The following is a 22,008-nucleotide window of genomic DNA, read 5'->3' as shown; positions in this document are numbered from 1 at the left end:
GGAGTCCTGCAGTATTTGTTATACTGTTAACTAGAGAGCCTTATTAGAAAGGCGTAAGAAACTGATGCTTAAAGGCTTGATTCAAAGCCCCTTCAATGAAGGTATTTCTGGAGGCAAGGAGTCCTCTAAATCTGGTTCCACTTCCTCCTCTTCCACTCAGAAAGCAGAAAAACTGAAGAAAAGACCTCCGGCGCCGACAGAAAGTTTGGAGCCGATACAAAAAAAGACAAAGTTGTCTGCTCCCAGTGCTTTTGGAGCAGTCAGCTGGTGGATCCCAGGGAACTTTGGAGTAGTCTGTTACTGGCTCTGATAATTGGTACTATTGTGAACCGATCCCCATTGCTAGAAAGAATATCCTCTGGGCTTCCATTTCCAATAATTCAGAGATGACCTTCTCTATCCACCCATTCGACCAGGCGTCTTTCAGATGAAGACTTGGATAGGGTGGCTAAAATGCTAATGTTAAGTTGTCAATCTCGCCTTCATTCTTGCTGGATGGGTTCGGAGCCGATCCTCGGCTCCGACTCGGCCAAAACTAAAGCTCGAGAGCTAATTCCACCGGCTCGAGGCTCCCCTATATCCCACAATGCTAGGCGGTAACTACTCAGATCTCGTTTGCCGCTATAGCTGACGAGGTGCTTTTCTACCGGCTCAGGCAGGTGAGTTAGACTTTTACCTTATTAGGTACTTCTAAAACCCCCTTTTTTTGTTGTCATACATAACCTTTTAGTTTAATTTAAGTATTTAGATCAATCGACCCCTGTGTTTGTCGACTCTTTTTTTCCCTTTCTTCCCTTATCTTGTAGGCCTTCGGCCCCTACCCTTCCCCCAGTCCATTAGTGACTAAATCAGTGTCCTTTTTTTTTCTGTTAAGGGCTTGTGTGTGTTTGTGGCTTGTTTTAGCCTTTAATAATTTAATTTAATAATTTTTTTTTTTTCTGTAAAGGGTGTGTCTGTAGTGTGTTTGTGTTGTGTCAGGCACTCCTTTTTTTACAATGTCAAAAGACAAGGTCTCAGGCTTCAAGAAGTGTGACTCGTGCTGTCAGAAAATGTCTCTGACAGACTGTCACACTTCTTGTGTGTATTGCCTGGGACCTGTGCACCTGCAGGACTCTTGTGCTGTTTGTCATGGTTTTAGCCCTAGAGTCCTGCAGGAACGCAAGAACAAGCTAATCTTGCGGGGCTTATTAAAGCCTGAAGGCCCCCCGACTCAGTCTGTGTCGGGGAAGCCTTCCAAAACTTCCAAACAGTCGGCTCCGGTTCCAGAGTCGACAGCTGGAAAGACTAAGTCGGCTTCAACATCGGCTCCGGCTGGAGCCGATGTTTCCAAGCCTCATACTGTTACCTCGGCTCCGGCTGGAGCCGAGGCTGGTAAAACTCCGTCGGCTCCGATACTTTTATCGGAGCCACAGTCTAGGAAGAGGTCCAGATCCCCCTCTATCGGCTCCGTGCATTCGGCGCCAGGATCCCCTCTCCTTTCTGAACGGAGCCATAAAACTCATTCCTCACGGTCTTCCAGGTTATCTGACCATGATTTGCAAAGGGTAGTGAGTAGACTTCTCAAGTCTGAGGCACTGGCCCAAATGCTGCATAGCCTGACTCACTAGTCAGTGGCTATTTCCGTTCCCCAGTACATTCCTCCTCCGACTCCTTTGAGTTCGGAGCCAGGGCTTGTCGGAGCCATGTTTGTCGGTGCATCGGATCTGATACCTTCCCTTTCGGCTCCGTCGTCTGCTCCAATCTCCTCCCTGGAGGAATCATGGCGCCGAGCTTCCCTCGTCGTCTCCGAGGGGGCGAGTGGCATCGGACCCTTGTCCGACCCCGCTCTCCCTCTCGGGGCTTCAGCGTTGGTGAGTTCGGCTCCGATATCGGCTTCGGAGCCGTCCCTCTCGGTGCCAGGGGAGGTCCTTGTCTCTTCGGAGCGGGGGCCTCTGGCCTTGCTTGACAGGGGTGCCTTCGAGGTCATGCGGAGCGTGCTAGAACCAGGTTCTGCCCCACAGTCGGCTCCTTCAGCCCCCCCCATCTACAGTGCCTGCGGTGATTTCTACTCACCCCCTTGTCTTAGACCGCAGAGAGCCAACTCCTCAAGTTTCCCCATTGGGAATTTCCTCCTCTTCCGAGGCCTCTCCTGACCCGGCAGGAGATCCCCCAAGGAAGAGGCAGTGCAAGAGGAAGCACATTGACTCCCCTGAGTCTATCACCTCTGACACTGACTTAGAGGAATCCGAAGGTTCCCCTCTATCCCCCTCTGTGGATGTCTCCTTTGCTGACATCCTTGAGATCCTGAAACAGAGGGGGAACTGGCCAGCCCTTAACCCTTTGGAGGATGAGTCAGTGTATCTTGAGGCGTTTGGCTCTCGCCCTTCTACCTCCTGGGTGTCCCCTCCCTTTGACCCCCTTATGGAAGTGGTGGCAAGGAAGGCTTGGACGGCTCCTGATTCAGTGGAACCCACCCCGAGGAGACCATCTAAATTTATTACTGCCCCTAGAGATAAAGATTTTTTGTCCAAAGGTGTCCCTGTTGATGCCATGGTGGTGGCTGCGGCCACTAAGAAGGAGTTAGCTGATCCTTCGGTTCCTGTCCATCCTCCTAATAAGGAATCTAGGACCATGGACAGGTACGGCAAGCGGATGTTCTCATCAGCGACTTTTTTGATGCGTTCGCTGAATTACTTATGCCACTTCACTCGTCTCCAGAGAGATTTACTCAAGGATATGGGTGAACTGATAAAGGATCCTACAGCTGAGGGGTTCAAAGACACAATGAACTCCCAGTTGGCAACCCTGAATTCCATCGTTAACTCCTCCATGCAGCTGGTATCATATGCCGCAGATGGGGCGAGTAGAGCTGCAGGCACAGGTGTTGCCTTACGACGTCACGCCTGGATGCGGCTATGTAATTTTGCGGACCCTTTCAAGGCGTCCTTCACCAATTCTCCCTTTGATGGATCATCCTTGTTTGGTCCACAGGTGAAGGATACATTGACCAGGTGCGAGGTAGAAGGTAAGACTCTCTCTGCCGTAGGAGTCCGTTTTTCTACCCCTTCTAGACCCTATCCCAAAGGTCAGAGGGGAGGAAAGATGTGGTTCCAAACAATCCCAGGAGTCTCATCTGACGACAAGGCCGATTCCCTCTAGAGGCAGAGGGGAATAATAATAATAGACGCCCCTAGAGGCAGAGGAGGTCCGCAAAACCAGGGTAGCAGAGAAATGTTCTCTGACAAACTCTTTCAGCATCCCTGAGGGGCTGCCCGGCTGTCCACCTTCGGAGGCAGTCGGGGGAAGATTATCCCTGTACCCAAAAGCCTGGCTTTCCCTTACTCAAGACAAATGGGTGCAGTCGATAATATCCGAGGGTTACAAAATTCCCTTTGTTCACATCCCATCCCAACCCAAAAGATCCCTTCCAGACGTTCCACCCGGTCTAAGGGAACAAGCAGCATTAGAAATTTCAAAGCTGCTATCAAAAAAAGCTATCCAATCAGTCCCAGCAGACCAGCAAGGATCCGGAATCTACTCCAAATTCTTTTTGGTACCAAAAAAAACAGGGGACTGGAGAACCATACTGGATCTCAGCTACTTAAACAAGTATGTCAGGAAAACAAAATTCTGGATGGTCACGCTACAGTCCATTCTACCCTTCTTGGGTCAGGACAATTGGATGTGCTCGATAGATCTTCAGGACGCTTACTACCACATCAAGATGAACAGACGCTCCAGGAGATATCTCCGCTTCAGGCTGGGAGCCAGTCACTACCAGTTCAGGGCCCTGCCCTTTGGTCTCACTACAGCCCCGTGTGTTTACCAAATGCATGGCAGTGGTCATGGCTCACTTGAGACGTCAAGGATTCCAGGTGTTTCCATATTTAGACGACTGGCTCCTTACCGCCACCACCAGACATCAGCTTCTTCTATCCAGGGACTTCACCATCCAATCTTGCCAAGCTCTAGGCATTTCGATAAATTTTGAAAAATCTGCCTTGTCGCCTTGTCAATCTATTACCTTTATAGGCGCCATCTTAGACACACTCAATCTTTCAGCCAGACTCACAGAGCAGAGTGTCAGACATTCGGAACCAAGTTTCCCTTCTCTTACAATGCAACAAAGTCAAAGCCAGACTAGTTTTAAAGGTGTTAGGACTCATGGCAGCAGCTATTCCCCTTCTCCCCTTAGCTCGCTTTCACATGAGGATCCTCCAATGGATGCTGTTTACTCAATGGTCCTTTCAACAGCTCCCGATGTCCCTTACCATATTGATAACTCAATCATGCAAGAATCAACTGTCTTGGTGGATCACATCACCTCAACTCCTCCGAGGAAGACCCCTCACTCCCCCCCCCCCCAGTCGCCACGTTGACAACAGACGCCTCCCTGATCAGGTGGGGGGGGGCATTATCAGGGCAGGACAGTCCAGGGCACGTGGCAACCTTTCGAGTGCCACTTGCACATAAACGTCTTAGAGATGAGAGCAGTGCTTTTAGCGTTGCAAGCCCTTCACGGCTCTCTTCCCACTGGGACTATTGCAATTCAAACGGACAACATGTCCGTAGTGTGGTACATCAACAAACAAGGCGGAACCAGATCATACCCTTTATGTCGAGAGGCACTCAGACTTTGGCAATGGGCGATCTCTTCTCAGCGTTTTCTGATAGCAACACACATTCCCGGGAAATCCAACGTTATTGCAGACAAATTGAGCAGAGCAATTCTCATGCCCCATGAGTTGTCTCTAAAGAAATCAGTTCTAGAAGAAGTATTCCTAAGATGGGGCCAGCCTTGCTGCGATCTTTTTGCTACTCCCCAAAACAGCAAGTGTCACGACTTCTTCACTCTCTTCCCATTACCAGGCCATCCCACCAGAGACGCTCTAGTCCACGATTGGCCCCGGGGACTTCTATATGCATTTCCCCCTTTCCACTGATATCTCAACTAATTCAGAAAGCCATCGCCTTGAGAGTGACAATGATCCTCATTGCCCCTTACTGGCCTCGACAGATATGGTTTCCCTTTCTTCATCGTTACCTTTTGGAGCAGCCTTGGCATCTGGACCCAGTACCAGATCTGATAACCCACCAATCGGGTCAGCTGCACCAATCTCTGCCTTCTCTAAACCTCACAGCGTGGTTTCTCCGATTCCAACCTTAGCCAGGCTTCCCTCAATATCTCGCTCTGTCCGAGATATCTTGATAGCCTCTCATAAATCCTCTACCCGGAAGATTTATAATAGCAAATGGAAACGCTTCTCCTTTTGGGCAACATCAAGAAACATAGATCCCTTCACTGCACCTATCCAGACTATTCTAGATTTTCTAGCAGAACTCTTTCATTTAGGATCTTCTGCATCTACCATTAGAGTTCAATTGGCTGCCATATCAAATTTTCATGTTGGTGTTTCAGAGTCTAGCATCATGGCTCACAAACTCTGTAAAGCCTTTTTAAGGGGCGTATTTCTTCTCAAACCTCCAATCAAAGATCCCCCGCCTCAATGGGATTTGAACTTGGTACTGGCATCTTTAATTCTTCCCCCCTTCGAACCGGCGGCTTCATGTTCTCTGAAGTTGCTTTCTTGGAAGACACTTTTTCTGGTAGCTATAACTTCAGCGAGAAGGGTATCTGAACTCCATGCTCTGTGCAGTCGTCCTCCTTACTTAGTGTTTCACAAAGACAGGGTATCCCTCCATACTAATCCATCCTTTTTGCCTAAAGTTTCCTCTCAAATAAACCTAAACCAAATTATTGATCTCCCCGTCTTTTTCCCTAACTATTCAAACAGGTCAGAACAAAAGCTACATTTTTTGGATGTTCATCGCCAACTTAGATATTACTTAGACAGGACTAAACAATTCAGGAAATCTAATCAATTGATGTTCTTCATCTCACATTGCTGCAGTCCTAACACTTGGGTAGTCCGCTGTCCCAGTCGGCCCGAATACCAAAGTATAATGACGTCGGTCAAGGCGCATTAGTCTGACGTCAGGACGTCAGGGTACAAATGCGCATGACCGACGTCATATCCTCAGTCTTTTTTGCCGCATGGTCCGATGCAGAAGCAGTATTGCGAGTGCAGGTTGGCGTTCTGAAATTTTCTGAAGTCGGAGTTTCAGACCGAATCAAAGTTGGCTAAGTACCCCGTTGGGGAATATTTTGTTTTTTTCTTGCCTCAGTATTTAACCGGATGTCAGAAAAAGTGAATAACTGTATTTCTTGTGGGAAACAGATACCTCATAGGGATTACCATACCTTGTGTATACCTTGCTTAGGGCCTGAGCACGACGTTGTTGGATGTCGCTCTTGTGCTAGATTTAACAAATGCACTATAAAGAGAAGATTAGATTGTGCCAGGTTAGTTTTTGGGAAACGTTGTAATTATAAAATGCCGTCGGATGCTCCGACGCCCGCTTCGTCTAAAAAGTGCAAGGACAAAGCAGCAAAGCCTAGGTTGGAAGAACCGTCTGTCCCGGACGTCGGTTCTTTAGAGGGCTCGGTGGAGCCGGAGGTTCTGCCAGAAGTTTCTTTGGAGTCTCAGGGAGAGACTTTACTGTTACAAGATGTGTCCTCTCAGGAGGTAGGCCAGGTTTAACTTCAGTGGGTGTCTCCCCTAGTTCTTCAGGGTCTCTGCCTAAGAAACATATGCTTAAAATGGCAGAAGATTTGATTACTATGATTAGAGGTTCTATGCCCCCTCCTGATAAGAGGCCTAGGGTGGAACCTGAGCTTGAGAGTTTTGAGCAGTGTTCGGAGGCTTCTGAGTCTTCGGCTGAAGACTTACAGGAGTTTCCTCCTTATTCTGATTCTGATGTAGATGATTCTACTCCTTCAGCTTCTCCTCCTGAGGATTTTTCTTTTTCAGAGACTCTTCATTCCATGAGGGAGCATTTTAAATGGGAAGGTCAAGATTTCTCTGATTCCAGGAAAAGGCTTAGGGAATTTTTGTTTCTACCCCAGCATAGGCCTTTAGCTATACCTCCTGTTCTGGATGTGGTGGAAGATGTTTTGCAGAGGCTTCCCTGAACCCTGATTCTTTGCCTCCTGCCCCAGTTAAACCGGATAGGTATTATAGGGTGCCTGAAGCTCATAAGTATCTTTTAAGAGTCCTAGGGCAGACCCAGAAACTGTTTCTCAGGGGCCTAAAGGTGTTAAGGCTTCTGTTGTTAAAAATCCTGTTCCTCCTGATAAAGAGGCAAGGGCTTTGGATAGATGGGGAAAGAAGGTGTATACTTCTTCCACTTTAGCCATGAGGGCTTTGAATTGCCAGTTTCACATGTTAAAATACCAAAATTATCTCCTTTCACAATTGAAGTCTAAGGTAGATGCTCTGGCGGAAGGTATTGAGTGTAAAGAGTTGCAGGATTTAGTTCATGTTTCTGAACAGGTGGGTAAGCATTCCTTGCAATGTGGTTTTGATGCTGTACAGGCCTCTTGAGGGTGGCTGCCACTGGTTCTGTTCTTCAGGCACGCCTGGCTGAGGGATCAGAATTTAGCTGAGCATGTTAAGACAAGGATTTTAGATGCTCCTTTACAATCTGATGTGTTGTTTGGTTCGCCTGTGGAAGCAGTTTTAAAGAAAATGGAGGACAAGGCTAAGTCTATGCAGACTGTTAAAGATTTTTTGCAGGTTCAGCCTCCAAGTTTAGTAGAAATTGGCCTACTAAGGGGTGGACATATCCTTCTTATGATTCCCAGTCTAGGGGCAGGTCTAGACGTGGTAGGGGCAGAGCTCAAGGTTCTTTTAGGCCTAGAACAGGAGTTCACCTGCTCAGTCTTCTGGTGAGGGCAGGGGTCAGTCCTTTGTAAACAGACCCAATGACCTGCCTTTTCAGCTGCCAGAGCCTTCTCGTCTGGCAGCACCTTTGGGAGGAAGGCTGGCACTTTTCAAAGAAAATTGGAGTTTAATTACCCAAGACAGATGGGTATTGGATATCATTCACCACGGTTACAGGTTTTATTTCCATACCTTGCCTCCTTTCAAAGGCATGCCAGACATTCCTCCTCTACAAAAGAGGCTCACAAGCAAATTTCTCTGTTACTCCAAATAGGGGCCATTCAGCGGTTCCTGTGCCAGAAAGGGGCCTAGGATTTTATTCTCGCCTGTTCCTAGTACCAAAAAGGGGAACACGTGGAGACCAATTTTGGATTTATCTATCCTCAACACTTATCTGGACATTCCCAAGTTCAAAATGTTGACGTTACAACAGCTTTTACCTCTGCTGGGCAAAGATCACTGGATGGTAACTTTAGATCTCAAGGAGGCTTACCTTCATGTGCCTATCAGACTAAGTTGCAGGAAGTATCTGCTGAGCTGGGAATTCCCATTATCAGTTCTCTGCATTGCCCTTTGGCTTATCTACTGCCCAGAGTATTCACAAAAGTTCTGGCTCCAGTGATAGCTTACTTCAGGCTAAAAGGAATACAAATCTATCCTTACTTGGACGACTGCCTGATTCTGGCTCAAGAAAAGGAAGACCTTTTTCAGCATTTGGAATTTGTGATAGCAGTGCTAAGATGCCTGGGGTATTCTGTGAACGAAATAAAGTCCAGTCTAGTACCCTCTCAAGACATGTGCTTTCTGGGTGTGAGACTGAATACAGCAACCCAGGTGGCCTTTTTAACCCCGGACAAACAAAAGAATCTTTCCCTTTACTTCCATCAACTATCTCTTCAGTCCGGGCTGACTGCAAGGACAGTCCTTCAAGCCTTAGGGTTCATGGCATCTTGTATTCTGGTGCTTCCCAATGCCAAACTGCATATGAGGAAGCTGCAATGGTATCTCAAAATGTATGGACACAGCACTGCCAGGATTTGGACACTGTCATTCAAATAATACCTTGCATTCAAAAGGAATTTTGTGGTGGGCTCAGGAATGTCACCTAAACAAGGGACTCTCTGTGACCCGCCAGAGGCGAGTCAGATTCTAATGACAGATGCCTCAGACATAGCTTGGGAGCTCATCTGAATGGAAAGTGGATACAAGACAAGTGGCCTGCCAGACTACAGCATCTACATATCAACATGAAGGAGATGTTAGCAGTCCAGTTTGCATTAATGGCTTTCAAGGAGTTACTTCTTCCAGGGCAGGTGTTGATTCTAACAGACAACACAACTGTCATGTGGTACATCAACAAACAAGGGGAACACATTCTTATCCTCTATGCAGGCAAGCAATGATTTTGTGGGAGACTGCGCTCAGCTTGCAACTAAATCTTCAGGCAAGGTTTCTGCCGAGCACAGAACTCCTTAGCAGATGTGTTAAGCAGACAAATCATGGATCCCCACAGTGGAAACTGGATCTTCATGTATTTCGAAATTGACAGTGTCATGGGGAACTCCAGACATAGATCTGTTCGCTTCCACTAAACCACCAGCTGCCAAAGTTTTGCACGTAAAGGTTTCATCACACAGCTTGGAAAGTGGATGCTCTTTCTTTCAGTTGGAAAAATCTTCATGTGTATGCCTTTCCACCTCTGCCTCTCCTCCCAAAGGTACTCTAAAGGTCAGACAAGACAAGCCAAGGATGATTTTAATAGCTCCAGATTGGCCTCGCAACACTGGTACCCATTACTAAGGAGTCTGGTAAGGAAGCCTCCATGGCCTTTACCTTTGATTCCACACCTATTGTCTTAGAGGGACGGTCATCTACTCAATGTCAAGCTTCACTCTCTTCATCTAACAGCCTGGCATATTCTGTTTTGAACCACAGCAGGTCTCAACTTCCTCAACAAGTTTTGAATGTGATTATGGAAGCCAGAAGACCTAGTACAAGGAAAGTGTAATGAAAAATGGAAGAGATTTTTATTTGGAGTGCAGCAAAGGATTTGGATGTTTCTGAGCCTAATTTGAGTGTGGCTCTTCAATATCTTACTGAGTTATTGGACAAAGGTTTGTCTTTCTCTTCCATTAAGATTCATGCTGCAGCAATTTCAGCTCACTATGATTGTGACCCACCATTGTTTTCTCATCCTTTGTTCAAGCAATTTCTTAGAGGGGCAAAGAATATAAGACCCCCGTGTAGAGCTCCTACTCCTGCTTGGGACCTCAATTTTGTGTTGGAGAAACTTACTCTACAACCTTTGAGCCTCTGGCTACTGCTGAATTGAAATACTTGTCATGGAAGACTGCTTTTTGTTGGCCATTACTTCTGCAAGAAGGGTTTCTGAATTGCAGGCCCTTATGGCGGTTGAGCCTTTGTTGATTTTCCATAAGGATAGGGTATCATTACGTACTAATCCTTCCTTTATGCCTAAGGTGGTTTCTAGTGTGGCTTTAAACCAAACTATTCATTTGCCTACTTTTTATGCAGATCCCCAAAATAAGGGGGAAAAGATTTTGCACACTTTAGATGTACACAGGCAGTTGCGTTATTATTTAAGCAGGACTAAGGATTTTAGGCAGTCTCAGCAGTTGTTTGTTTCTTTTGCTTTGAGTTCTCAGGGCAAGCCTGTGTCAAAACAAACTATTTCTAAGTGGATTGGGTTTTGCATTGCATTTTGTTATTCCCATCATGGCAAGGAGATTCCAACTGGGATTAGGCCTCATTCCACTAGAGCTACTGCCACTTCAACAGCATTTCTAAGGGGGGTGGCAACTAAGGATATTTTGGAGGCAGCTACTTGGAGTTCAGTGCATACTTTCTCTAAGCATTACCACCTCCCTCTCTACTCTAAATCTAGGGCTGGTTTTGCCACGGCTATTTTGCAGGGCATGTTGACAGCTCCTGCTTCTTTATGATTTGCCAGCCTCCCTTACCTCTGCTTTGGGATTCTACCCAAGTGTTAGGACTGCAGCAATGTGAGATGAAGAACATAGTACAGTTTTGTACCTACCATAAATGTAGATGTTCGAAGATCCACATTGCTGCCGTCCAATTTACCCTCCCTCCTTCCGCTCTATGTTTCCGGGTGGTTGTGTGGGTGGGGTTGTATCTTTGTAAATTTGTATATATTGTACATATATTTGGTACAGGAGTGTTTGGTGTTTTTTGGTTTTGGCCTTATCTTTTTAGGGTCTTCTGACATCTGGGGCAAGAAAAGACTGAGGATATGACGTCGGTCATGCGCATTTGTACCCTGACGTCCTGACGTCAGACTAATGCGCCTTGACCGACATCAGCCTTATACTTTGGTATTCGGGCCGACTGGGACAGCGGACTACCCAAGTGTTAGGACTGCAGCAATGTGGATCTTCGAACATCTACATTTATGGTAGGTACAAAACTGTACTTTTCTGTCATATGCGGAAGGGAAATTGGGCCTTCCAGTTACTAAAGTATCCCTCTCTAGATGGCTCACCTCTACAATTACCTTCATCTATGAGATCAGACACCAAAAACTACCCTCAAGACCTAGAGCTCATTCAACTAGGGCATTAGCTACATCCGTAGCTTTTCAGGATAGGCTGCCAATAGATTCCATTTGTGCAGCAGCCACCTGGGCTTCTCCTCATACATTCATTTCACATTACAAATTGGACATGGTTTCCAGAAGCCGTGCCAATTTTGGTTCCACTGTTCTCAAGAGTCTGTTCTGATAGGCCACCCGGGATAAGGTGCTAGGGATGCGGTCCCATCCAGCAAGAATGAAGGCGAGATTGACAACTTAACATTAAGAAGTTATGTACCTACCATAACGTTCCATGTTAGTTGTCTTCGCCTCTTCTTTCTTTCCCACCCTCCTTCCCCAAGCCTGGACAGACCGACAGGAATTCAGTTTGTGTTCTTCCTCTGGAAGTTGTCATTCCACGTTCTTCCACCTCTTTTATCCTTACAGCGGTCTGCGATACTTTTACAGATTGTTTTGAGGTGGGTTTCCTACTCCATTCTATGGAGACTAGGATTGCTTGGTATAGCTATCAAGCGTGATCTGAGTAGTTACTGCCTTTGTGGGATATGGGGAGCCTCGAGCGGTGGAATTAGCTCTCAGCTTTAGTTTTGGCAGTCGGGCCGAGGATCGGCTCTGAACCCATCCAGCAAGAAAGAAGGCGAGAAGAAGACAACTAACATGGAACGTTATGGTAGGTACATAACTTCTTAATGTTAAGTTGTCCATCTCGCCTTCATTCTTGCTGGATGGGTTCGGAGCCGACCTCGGCTCCGACTCAGCCACTCTAAAAGCTCGAGAGTTGGTTCCACTGGCTCGAGGCTCCCCTTGTATCCCACAATGCTAGGCGTGTATTACCTCAGATCTCGGTTGCCGCTACAGCGATCGAGGTGTTTGGTTTCTACCGGCTTCAGGTGAGTTATTGTAGAGTAAATTTTAGTCTACTTAAACCCCTTTAATTTAATTTATAATTGTTATTTCCCTTAGCTTAGTGGATTTAGACCCTTTTTTCTTCTATTATCCACCCCTTTTTCCACAAAGAACTTATAAGTTCTTCCCTCGGGCCTTTCCATCCCCTTAGTGGAGTGTGTGTGATTTTGTCAGGGATCTAAAACTTGTGATAGTAAGTTTTAATTTTTTGAGTTAAACTTGTATAAAGTGTAATCCGTGTGTTTGACTGTGTGTGTGGTTACACTTTCCTCGACAATGTCTAAGGACTCAAAGGTCTCAGGCTTCAAGAAGTGTGACTCGTGCTGTCAGAAAATGTCTCTGACAGACAGTCACACTTCTTGTGTATACTGCCTGGGACCTTTACACCTGCAGGACTCTTGTGCTGTATGCCATGGCTTCAGCCCTAGAGTCCTGCAGGAAAGAAAAAACAAACTCATTTTAAGAGGTTTGCTTAAGCCTGAGGTTCCCTTACTGCTACTTGGGTAAACCCTCTAAGGCTTCTAGGTCCTCGACTCCAGCTTCTGAGTCGAGGCCTAAGGCTTCGAAACCTACTGCTACATCGGCTCCGGCTGGAGCCGATGAGTCTCTAACTACAGCTTCTGTGGTTCCCTCGGCTCCGGCTGGAGCCGAGGTATTGGAAATTCCTGGGTCGGCTCCGATCAGACCTTCGGAGCCGACATCTAGAAAGAGGTCTAGGTCACCATCCCTTGGCTCCGTTCATTCGGCTCCAGCGTCTCCCTTGCTGTCTGAACGGAGCCATAGATCCCACTCCTCTAGATCATCGAGGCTTTCGGATCATGATCTTCAGAGGGTAGTGAGTCGACTTCTAAAGTCCGAGGCACTAGCCCAAATGCTTCAGAGCCCGACTCATCAGTCGATGCTTGAACCTATCCCTCAAAATATTCCTCCTCCGACTCCTTTGAGCTCGGAGCCGGGGCGTGTCGGAGCCGAGGCTGTGGTAGCGTCGGAAGCGATACAATTGTCTTCGGTTCCGTCGTCGGCTCCGATTTCTTCCTTTGAAGAATCTCGGCGGACTTCCCTCGGCTCCGAGGGTGAGTGGCATCGGACCCTTGTCCGACCCCGCTCTCCCTCTCGGTGCTTCGGCGCTGGTGAGTTCGGCTCGGCCATCGGCCTCGGAGCCATCACTGTCGGTGCCGAGGGAGGTTCTCAGCTTCTCGGAGCGGGGACCTCTGGCTCTGCCTGACAGGGGTGTGTTCGAGGTCATGCGGAGTGTGTTGGAACCTGGTTCAACTCCACAGTCGGCTCCGTCCGCCCCTCCCTCTTCGGTGCCTCAGGTTATGTCTACTCTCTCCCTCATCCCAGACCGCAGAGAGCCAGCTCCTCAGGAATCCCCTGTGGGGATTTCATCCTCTTCTGAGGCCTCTCCTGAATTGGCAGGGGAGCCCCCTAGGAAGAGAAAGTGTAAGAGGAAACACATAGACTCACCTGAGTCTGTCACCTCTGACACAGATTTAGAGGATTCCGAGGGTTCCCCCCGTTCCCCTTCTGAAGATGTCTTCTTTGCAGACATTCTAGAGATCCTAAAACAGAGGGGAAATTGGCCAGCCCTTAACCCTTCGGAGGATGAATCTGTGTATCTTGAGGCGTTTGGCTCTCACCCTTCCCCCTCCTGGGTGTCCCCCCCTTTGACCCCCTCATGCAGGTGGTAGCAAAAAAGGCTTGGACGGCTCCTGACTCAGTGGACCCCACCCCCAGGAGACCTTCAAAGTTTATAACAGCTCCAACAGACAAGCAATTTCTGACCAAAGGAGTTACTGTGGATGCTATGGTGGTAGCTGCTGCCACTAAGAAGGAACTAGCTGATCCTTCGGTACCTGTCCATCCTCCTAACAAGGAGTCTAGGTCTATGGACAGGTACGGGAAGCAGATGTTTTCGTCAGCGACCTTTGCAATGCGTTAGCTGAACTACCTATGCCATTTCACTCGTCTTCAAAGAGACTTGATCAAGGAAGCCAGTGAGATGTTGAAGGATCCTACAGCTGCGGGTTTTCAGGACAAGATGAACGCTCAGCTGGCTACCCTAAATTCTATAGCCAACTCCTCCATGCGCCTCCTTTCATATGTGGCTGATGGAGCGAGCAGAGCCGCAGGGACAGGTGTCGCTTTACGCCGGCATGCCTGGATGCGACTATGCAATTTTGCGGACCCCTTTAAAACGTCTTTCACTAATTCCCCGTTTGATGGATCATCTCTCTTTGGTCCTCAAGTGAAAGAAACCTTGACTAGGTGCGAGACGGATGGCAAAACTCTTTCTGCCGTCGGGGTACTTTTTTCTACTCCTTCTAGACCTTACCCCAAAGGCCAGAAAAGTGGAAAAATGTGGTTCCGCAAACAAATCTCAAGGGAATTTGCCTGACGCACAGAGTCGGTTCCCCTCCAGAGGCAGAGGAGGGAATAATAATGGTAGACGTCGCCCCAGAGGCAGGGGGGGGGTCCGCAGAACCAGGGCAATCGAGAAACCTTTTCCGATAAGCCCTTCCAGCATCCCTGAGGTGTTGCCCGACTGTCCACCTTCGGAGGCAGTCGGGGGAAGGTTGTCACTGTACCCAGAAGCCTGGCGATCCCTAACTCAAGACAAATGGGTACAGTCCATCATTTCCGAAGGCTATTCCATTCCGTTCTTTCGTATTCCAAATCAATCAAAAAAATCCCTTCCAGATATTCCACCCGCTCAAAGGGATCAAGCAGCGTTGGAAATTTCAAAGTTGCTTGCAAAAAGAGCCATTCAGCCAGTGCCGGCAGACCAGCAAGGATCCGGAATCTACTCCAAATTCTTTTTGGTTCCAAAGAAAACAGGGGACTGGAGGCCCATCTTGGATCTCAGTATCTTGAACAAGTCGGTCAAGAAAACAAGATTTCGGATGGTCACGCTACAATCCATCCTACCCCTATTGGGAAAGGAAAACTGGATGTGCTCTATAGACCTCCAGGATGCGTACTATCATATAAAAATGAACAGACGCTCCAGGAGATTTCTCCGCTTCAGGCTAGGAGCCAGGCACTTTCAATTCAGAGCCCTGCCCTTTGGTCTCACCACTGCCCCCCGGGTGTTTACCAAATGCATGGCAGTGGTAGCTTCTCATCTGAGACGTCAAGGATTCCAGGTGTTTCCATATTTGGACGACTGGCTCCTCACAGCTCCTACCAAGCATCTTCTTCTAATGGCCAGAGACTACACCTTTCGCATTTGTCAAAAGTTAGGCATATCAATAAATTGCGAAAAGTCTGTTTTGTCGCCTTGTGTCGTATTACCTTCATAGGGCAAATCTAGACTCAGTCAACATGTCTGAGACTAACAGATCAAAGAATAGCAGACATACGTAAAATGGTCTCCCTTCTCTTCCACAGCAACAGAGTCAAAGCCAGGTTAGTTCTGAAAGTACTGGGGATTATGGCGGCTGCTATCCCTCTACTTCTTTTAGCCAGATTCCACATGAGAATCCTTCAATGGATGCTCTTCACACAATGGTCATACCAGCAACTTCCGATGTCCCACACCATTATGATTACGCAAGCATGCAAGAATCATCTTCTTTGGTGGATGTCTTCCCCTCATCTCTCCCTGGGAAGACCCTTTGTTCCTTCCCCTCCGGTTGCTACTCTGACAACGGACGCCTCCCTGATCGGGTGGGGGGGGGCATTATCAGGGCAGAACTGTCCAGGGCATATGGCAACCAGACGAATGCCACTTGCATATAAATGTTCTAGAGATGGGAGCAGTGCTTTTAGCGTTGCAAGCCCTTCAAGACTCTTTTCCCTTGGGAACGATAGCAATCCAGATGGACAATATGTCTGTAGTGTGGTATATCAACAAACAAGGCGGAACCAGGTCCTATCCCCTATGTCGAGAAGCTCTCAGACTCTATGGGCGATTTCTTCTCAGCGGTTTCTGATAGCAACGCACATCCCCGGGAAGTCCAATCAAATCGCGGACAAGTTGAGCAGAGCTATCCTCATGCCTCACGAGTGGTCTCTGAAAGATTCTATTGTGGAGAAAATTTTTCTCAAGTGGGGTCAGCCTTGCTGCGACCTTTTTGCTACTCCCCAAAACAGCAAGTGCAGAGATTATTTCACCGTATTCCCGTTACCAGGCCAGCCCAGCAGAGACGCTCTAGTCCAAATTTGGCCCCGGGGACTTCTGTATGCATTCCCTCCCTTCCCACTAATCTCTCAAGTGATACAGAAAGCTATCGCTCAGAAGGCCTCATTGATCCTCATTGCTCCTTACTGGCCTCGACAGGTTTGGTTCCCCTTTCTACATCAATTTCTGTTGGAGCAACCCTGGCATCTGGACCTAGTTCCAGATCTTTTGATCCATCAGTCGGGTCAGTTTCATCGCTCCCTAACATCATTGAACCTCACTGCTTGGTTCCTCCAGTTCCTACCTTAGCCAGGCTTCCTCAAATATCTCACACTGTTCGAGATATTTTAATAGCTTCCCATAAATCTTCCACTCGAGGGCTCAAGGAAGGGACTTAGATCCTTTCACTGCTCCCATCCAAATAGTTCTTGATTTTCTAGCTGAACTCTTTCCACGAGTTCATCTCCTTCTACTCTCAAAGTCCAATTGGCAGCTATATCTAACTTTCATGTGGGCATTTCAGATTCTGCCATCATGTCTCACAAGCTTTGCAAAGCTTTTTTGAAGGGAGTTTTTCTACTCAGACCTCCTATAAGAAATCCTCCTCCTTCTTGGGACCTTAATTTAGTTCTCACTTCTTTGATTCTCCCCCCTTTCGAACCTGCAGCTTCCTGTTCATTAAAATTGCTATCATGCAAAACTCTCTTTCTGGTAGCTGTTACTTCAGCTAGAAGGGTTTCAGAACTTCATGCACTCAGCTGTCGACCACCATATCTGTTGTTCCATAAAGGCAGGGTATCCTTACGAACCAACCCGTCTTTTTTACCTAAAGTAGCCTCTGCGTCTAACCTAAATCAAAGCATTGACCTCCCTGTGTTTTTTCCAGAATATTCTAACAGGTCTGAACAGAAATTACATTGGCTAGATGTTCATCGTCAGTTAAGGTACTATTTGGATAGGACCAAACAATTCAGAAAAACTGACCAGTTGTTTCTCTTATGCAGAAGGCAGAAAGGGACTTTCGGTTTCCAAGGTATCACTATCCAGATGGCTAACATCTCTGATTTCCCTTGTTTATGAAATTAGACACCAAAAGCTGCCTAACAAACCTAAGGCCCACTCCACCAGAGCTTTGGCTACTTCTATAGCCTTCCAAGACAGACTGCCTATTGACACCATTTGTGCAGCGGCTACTTGGGCTACTCCTCACACTTTCATTTCACATTATAAGTTGGATTTAGCTTCTAGACACAGAGCTAACTTTGGTACCACTATTCTCAAGAGTCTGTTCCGATAGGCCACCCGGGACAAGGTGCTAGGGATGCGGTCCCATCCAGCAAGAATGAAGGCGAGATAGACAACTTAACATATAGAAGTTATGTTCTTACCATAACGTTCCATGTTAGTTGTCTTCTTCTTGCCTTCTTTCTTGCGTCCCACCCTCCTTCCCCCTGGCCTGGACAGATCTAGAGGAGTTTGATTGTGACCTCTCTTTCTACCACCTCTATTGCTAGGTATATGCTCTGCTGTGCATATTTTCCTGGATCAGGCTTCAGGTCACCTTTCCTCTTCCTTTCTTTTTATAGAGGTGGGTTCTCCCTTTCCAGTATTTCTGGTTTTATTATTAGCTGGGCCTAGCTCACAAACGAGATCTGAGGTAATACACGCCTAGCATTGTGGGATATAAGGGGAGCCTCGAGCCGGTGGAACCAACTCTCGAGCTTTTAGAGTGGCTGAGTCAGAGCCGAGGTCGGCTCCGAACCCATCCAGCAAGAAAGAAGGCGAGAAGAAGACAACTAACATGGAACGTTATGGTAAGAACATAACTTCTATTTCAAGACACTGGCCCTAGCCAATTAATGCTGGATCAGAGCTCAGGAGCTTCGGATACAACTAAGTCACTCCCACCTTTGTTTCTTCTGTTCCTCCTCTGACTTGTGTCTCGAGCTTGGAGCAGGGAGATCCAGAAGTCCCATTTGAGACCTTTTCAGATCAGTGAATCATTCCTTCTTCTGATCTGACTTCAGCTCTGAGTTCCTCTGCCCTCTCTGAGCAGGAGGAATCTGAGAGCTCGTAACTCACTGTCTGGGCCTGAGGCCTTTTCTTTGGATCTGACCCAGCGTCTTGGAGCCTTGACGCAGATGAATTCAACTTTGGATCATGGGGGGCCCTCTGTTCAGAGGGGTTTTTCCTAGTCTACAGAGGGTTCCTTGGATCAGGGCCGAGGGGCATTTGAGGCCATGAAGAGAGCTTTGATTGCTTCTCAGTCAAGGGTCCAGTCTTCCCAGGATCTCCCTTTCCCTCCCCTGCTGGTGCATTCTACCTCTTACCCACCCATTCCACAGGGACAGCGGGATTCCAGGCCTCAGAATGTCCCTGGGGAGACTCCCATCTCTTCCGGAACTTCTCCAGATTATCCCACTGAAGAAGTTTCCTCAGAAGAGAACCTACAAGAGGAAGCATTTAGACTCCTCAGAGGAGTTTGTCACCACAGATACTGACCTGGATGAGGCTGAGGGGTCCCCCACAGTCTCCCCCCTGAGGATGTCTCTTTTGGGGGCATCCTAGAAATGTTAAAACAGAGGAGGGACTGGAAGTTCAACACCCCTACAGCGGAGGAGTCAGTATACCTGAAGGCAAAAATCCTAAAATCTTCAAGACTTTGCAGCTAAACATATGTTCTCCCATTGTTTCCTTGTTAATTGTTTGTATAATCTTTTCCCCAGTCTTTTCAAACCTTCTGTGATATTTATAGTTATAGTGCAGGTATTTCATATGCTCTACTAATTACCCTCTTTTAAGAGCAGCTTCTGTTTACGATTTAATTAAAAACTCTACCAGAGCTGGTCTTAAACTTAGGATTTCCTGATCCCTTTCTCATTGCCTCTACTCTCATATCAATCCCTGAATAGGGAAGGCAGTCTCTAGACTGCAATCCAAATATCTTCTTGGCTTTTTCCCCATTATTTTACCTTTCCTTCTAGATATTTGCTCTAATACATTGGTTCCTTTCCCAATTTTCTCTAGGAAATTCCAGCCTCTCTCGCTTTTTTTCTGTACCTCTAATTGCAGTTATCCTTTTTAGCAAAATCTTTTTACCATTCTCATGTTGGCTTAGTTCTTAAAACACTTTCTGCTACTTCATGAATATAATGTGTGGCTGTTCCCCTTAAGGATACACACCCAAAATCTCACACACTCCTTATTTCTTTAATTCCTCCCTGCTGTTTCATCATTATTCCTTTCCACTTTGAAATACAGCTTTCTGCTTGTGTTTTGTATATGAGCCTTAACTGTGTAGCTGTAACATATCCCTTGAAATCGGGTAATCCTAATGCAACTTGTTCTGTTGGAAGGATGACCTTATCTCCCTTGACCCTTGCCCTTTTCTCCTCCCAGCTGTAATCCTTCAACTCTTTATTACTGCTGAATTTTTCCTCTGGTTAATAAAAATATGCCTTACCTGACTAAAGGGACTAACATTTTCTTTCTGCTTCTGTCTTGCTATCAATTTTTGTATACAAGACCTTCCAGTTTCTCAATTTTTGTATAATCTTTTGTTTAGTTTCCTCCCATATAGTTATAGCAAAATCCTTATTAATACATATTCCTAAGTATCTCATTTTATCGTGTCCCCATAAATATGGGCATTGCTGGAACAATTCATGTGTGGGTACTGTAAGCTGTCCTTTAATTATTTGAACAGGTTCAAATATATCTGTGATTAAAGACTATTTTTCTAGATTACCATACCAATTTATATCCTTGAATTTCCTTATTTTCTTTGACAATGGCTATAAATATAAAGCAATAAGAAAGGGAAAATAGGACACCCTATGTCCTATAGGGTGTTCAAACGCAACTTTTGAGAAAAGAACCTTCCCAGTTTAAATTTTGCCTTTGATCCCTCATATGTTCCCCTGATTAACCGTATTGTATCAGGGAATGCACATGCTAACATTGTCCTACTCATAAAATCTCAGCTTACTATGCGTCAAGACCCACCTCCAACAGCAGTATTTTCTTGCACTTGAATTCTTTCTATATCATCATTGTGTTATTAATGTCAAATGTTTTCCTCCCCTCCACAAATCCACAGTGATCCATATCTATCATTTTTGGCAAAATCTTTGCCATTTTTTTTAGTTATTATAAACATAAACATTTTATAATGCTGGTTTAAAATTGACCTGTACGAAGTTGGATCACATGAGTCTTTACTATCTTTAGGTATTACAGTCACCACAGCTTTCTTCCAGGATGCTGGTGCTTCCCCTCCTTTTAAAATACTGTTAAAAGAAAGCCTTCCAGATATTTATGACTTTTTCCCCCTAGCTTCCAAACTTCCACAGGAATTCACTCTCCACTTGGAGAATTTCATGCAGATTGATTGTGTACCGTTTTACTCATCTTTTCCTACCTTAACTCTTAATTAAGCCTTCTCTACCTTTCTGCTTGACATCCTTAAATCTTCCCTTATATATATTTGCATTTGTGCTTTTTCTTGAGTTCCACACTTCTATGCATGATAGAAATTTTAATTAAATCTCCGGAATATCTCCAATACCTCTGCAAGATTTTTTTGTTATAGGCTACCTTTCCACTTTCTGATGGTTAAGTTGTTGTGCTAAAAGTTTTTTTTTTGTGCTCTGTAGTTATCAAAAAATGATTGACTAACCGCGGTCTTTCTGAACTCGTGCATGTTGTTAAGATACTCCTGTGTTTTCTCTCTTACACTCTGCAGTTGTGCCGCTTCTTGTTCTGTGAGAGTCCTTATTCTGCATTATTTAAACCTTTGTCAGCCCTGTATGTAATTCTTGTTACTTCTCAATAGTTTCTCTTTTTCTTTTATGTTATTCTTAAACACTACTTTCATTTTATCCCACTCACTAACCATCACTTCTGAAGGAATGTCTGTTTTTCCCTAATAACTCTTGAATAACTTCCACTATCCACTCTTTCCTTATGAGTTAGGTGGGAAAGCACCACTGTCTTGCTTGTACTTCATTACCGTGCATTTTTATCCAAGTTGTTGGTGCATAATCTGAAATAGTTGTTGGATACTTTCAATAAAATGCACATGTTTCTGTGAAATATAATTTGTCTAGTCTAGCTCCGTTATTGTACCTTAGGGAATTTGTAAATTGAGTTTCTTCTACTGAATTCACATATTCCATACCAAACAGTTTTATAAATTTCTACAGAAATCTACCCTCTTATGTTCTATTTTTTCTTCTCTGTCTCCCATGTACATCCTCAATGAAAATCAAATTCCAGTCCCCACTAGTAAGTAATATTCCTTGCTGAAAGCTGATTTTTTTCTCCTAAATTTTTCTTAAGATCTGTAACAGCAGTTTATGCTGATATGTATTTGTATTTTACCTAAGTCTTCCTCCCTCACTATCACAGATCTACCATTATATTTTTTTCCTCTTCTGTCACTGTTAGACCTTCTCTAGTAATTAGTGTAAGTACTTCCCTTTTCCTTTGCCCCTGATACAATGTTAAATATCCCTCTTGAAAGCCTTTCTTGATCAAATTCACATGCTCATTTCTTTTGAAGTTTGTTTCCTGTAACATTGCTATTTGTTTTCTGCATTTCTTGAAGCCAGTCACATTACAAAATGTTTTTTCATTTGTAA

General features: G+C 45.8%; 1 protein-coding gene across 1 annotated transcript in view; it reads left to right on the top strand.

Annotated features, from left to right (window-relative positions):
• Positions 1 to 22,008, top strand: part of LOC122806590 (complement component receptor 1-like protein) — a 511,640-nt gene that overhangs the window by 488,727 nt on the left and 905 nt on the right. The window lies entirely within an intron of this gene.

The sequence above is a fragment of the Protopterus annectens genome, chromosome 7.part0, assembly GCF_019279795.1.
Source record: "Protopterus annectens isolate FY-2018-M chromosome 7.part0, PAN1.0, whole genome shotgun sequence".
Taxonomy (NCBI): Eukaryota; Metazoa; Chordata; order Ceratodontiformes; family Protopteridae; genus Protopterus; species Protopterus annectens.
Note: the sequence above shows the minus strand (reverse complement) of the source record. Positions and strands in the feature narration are given on the sequence as shown.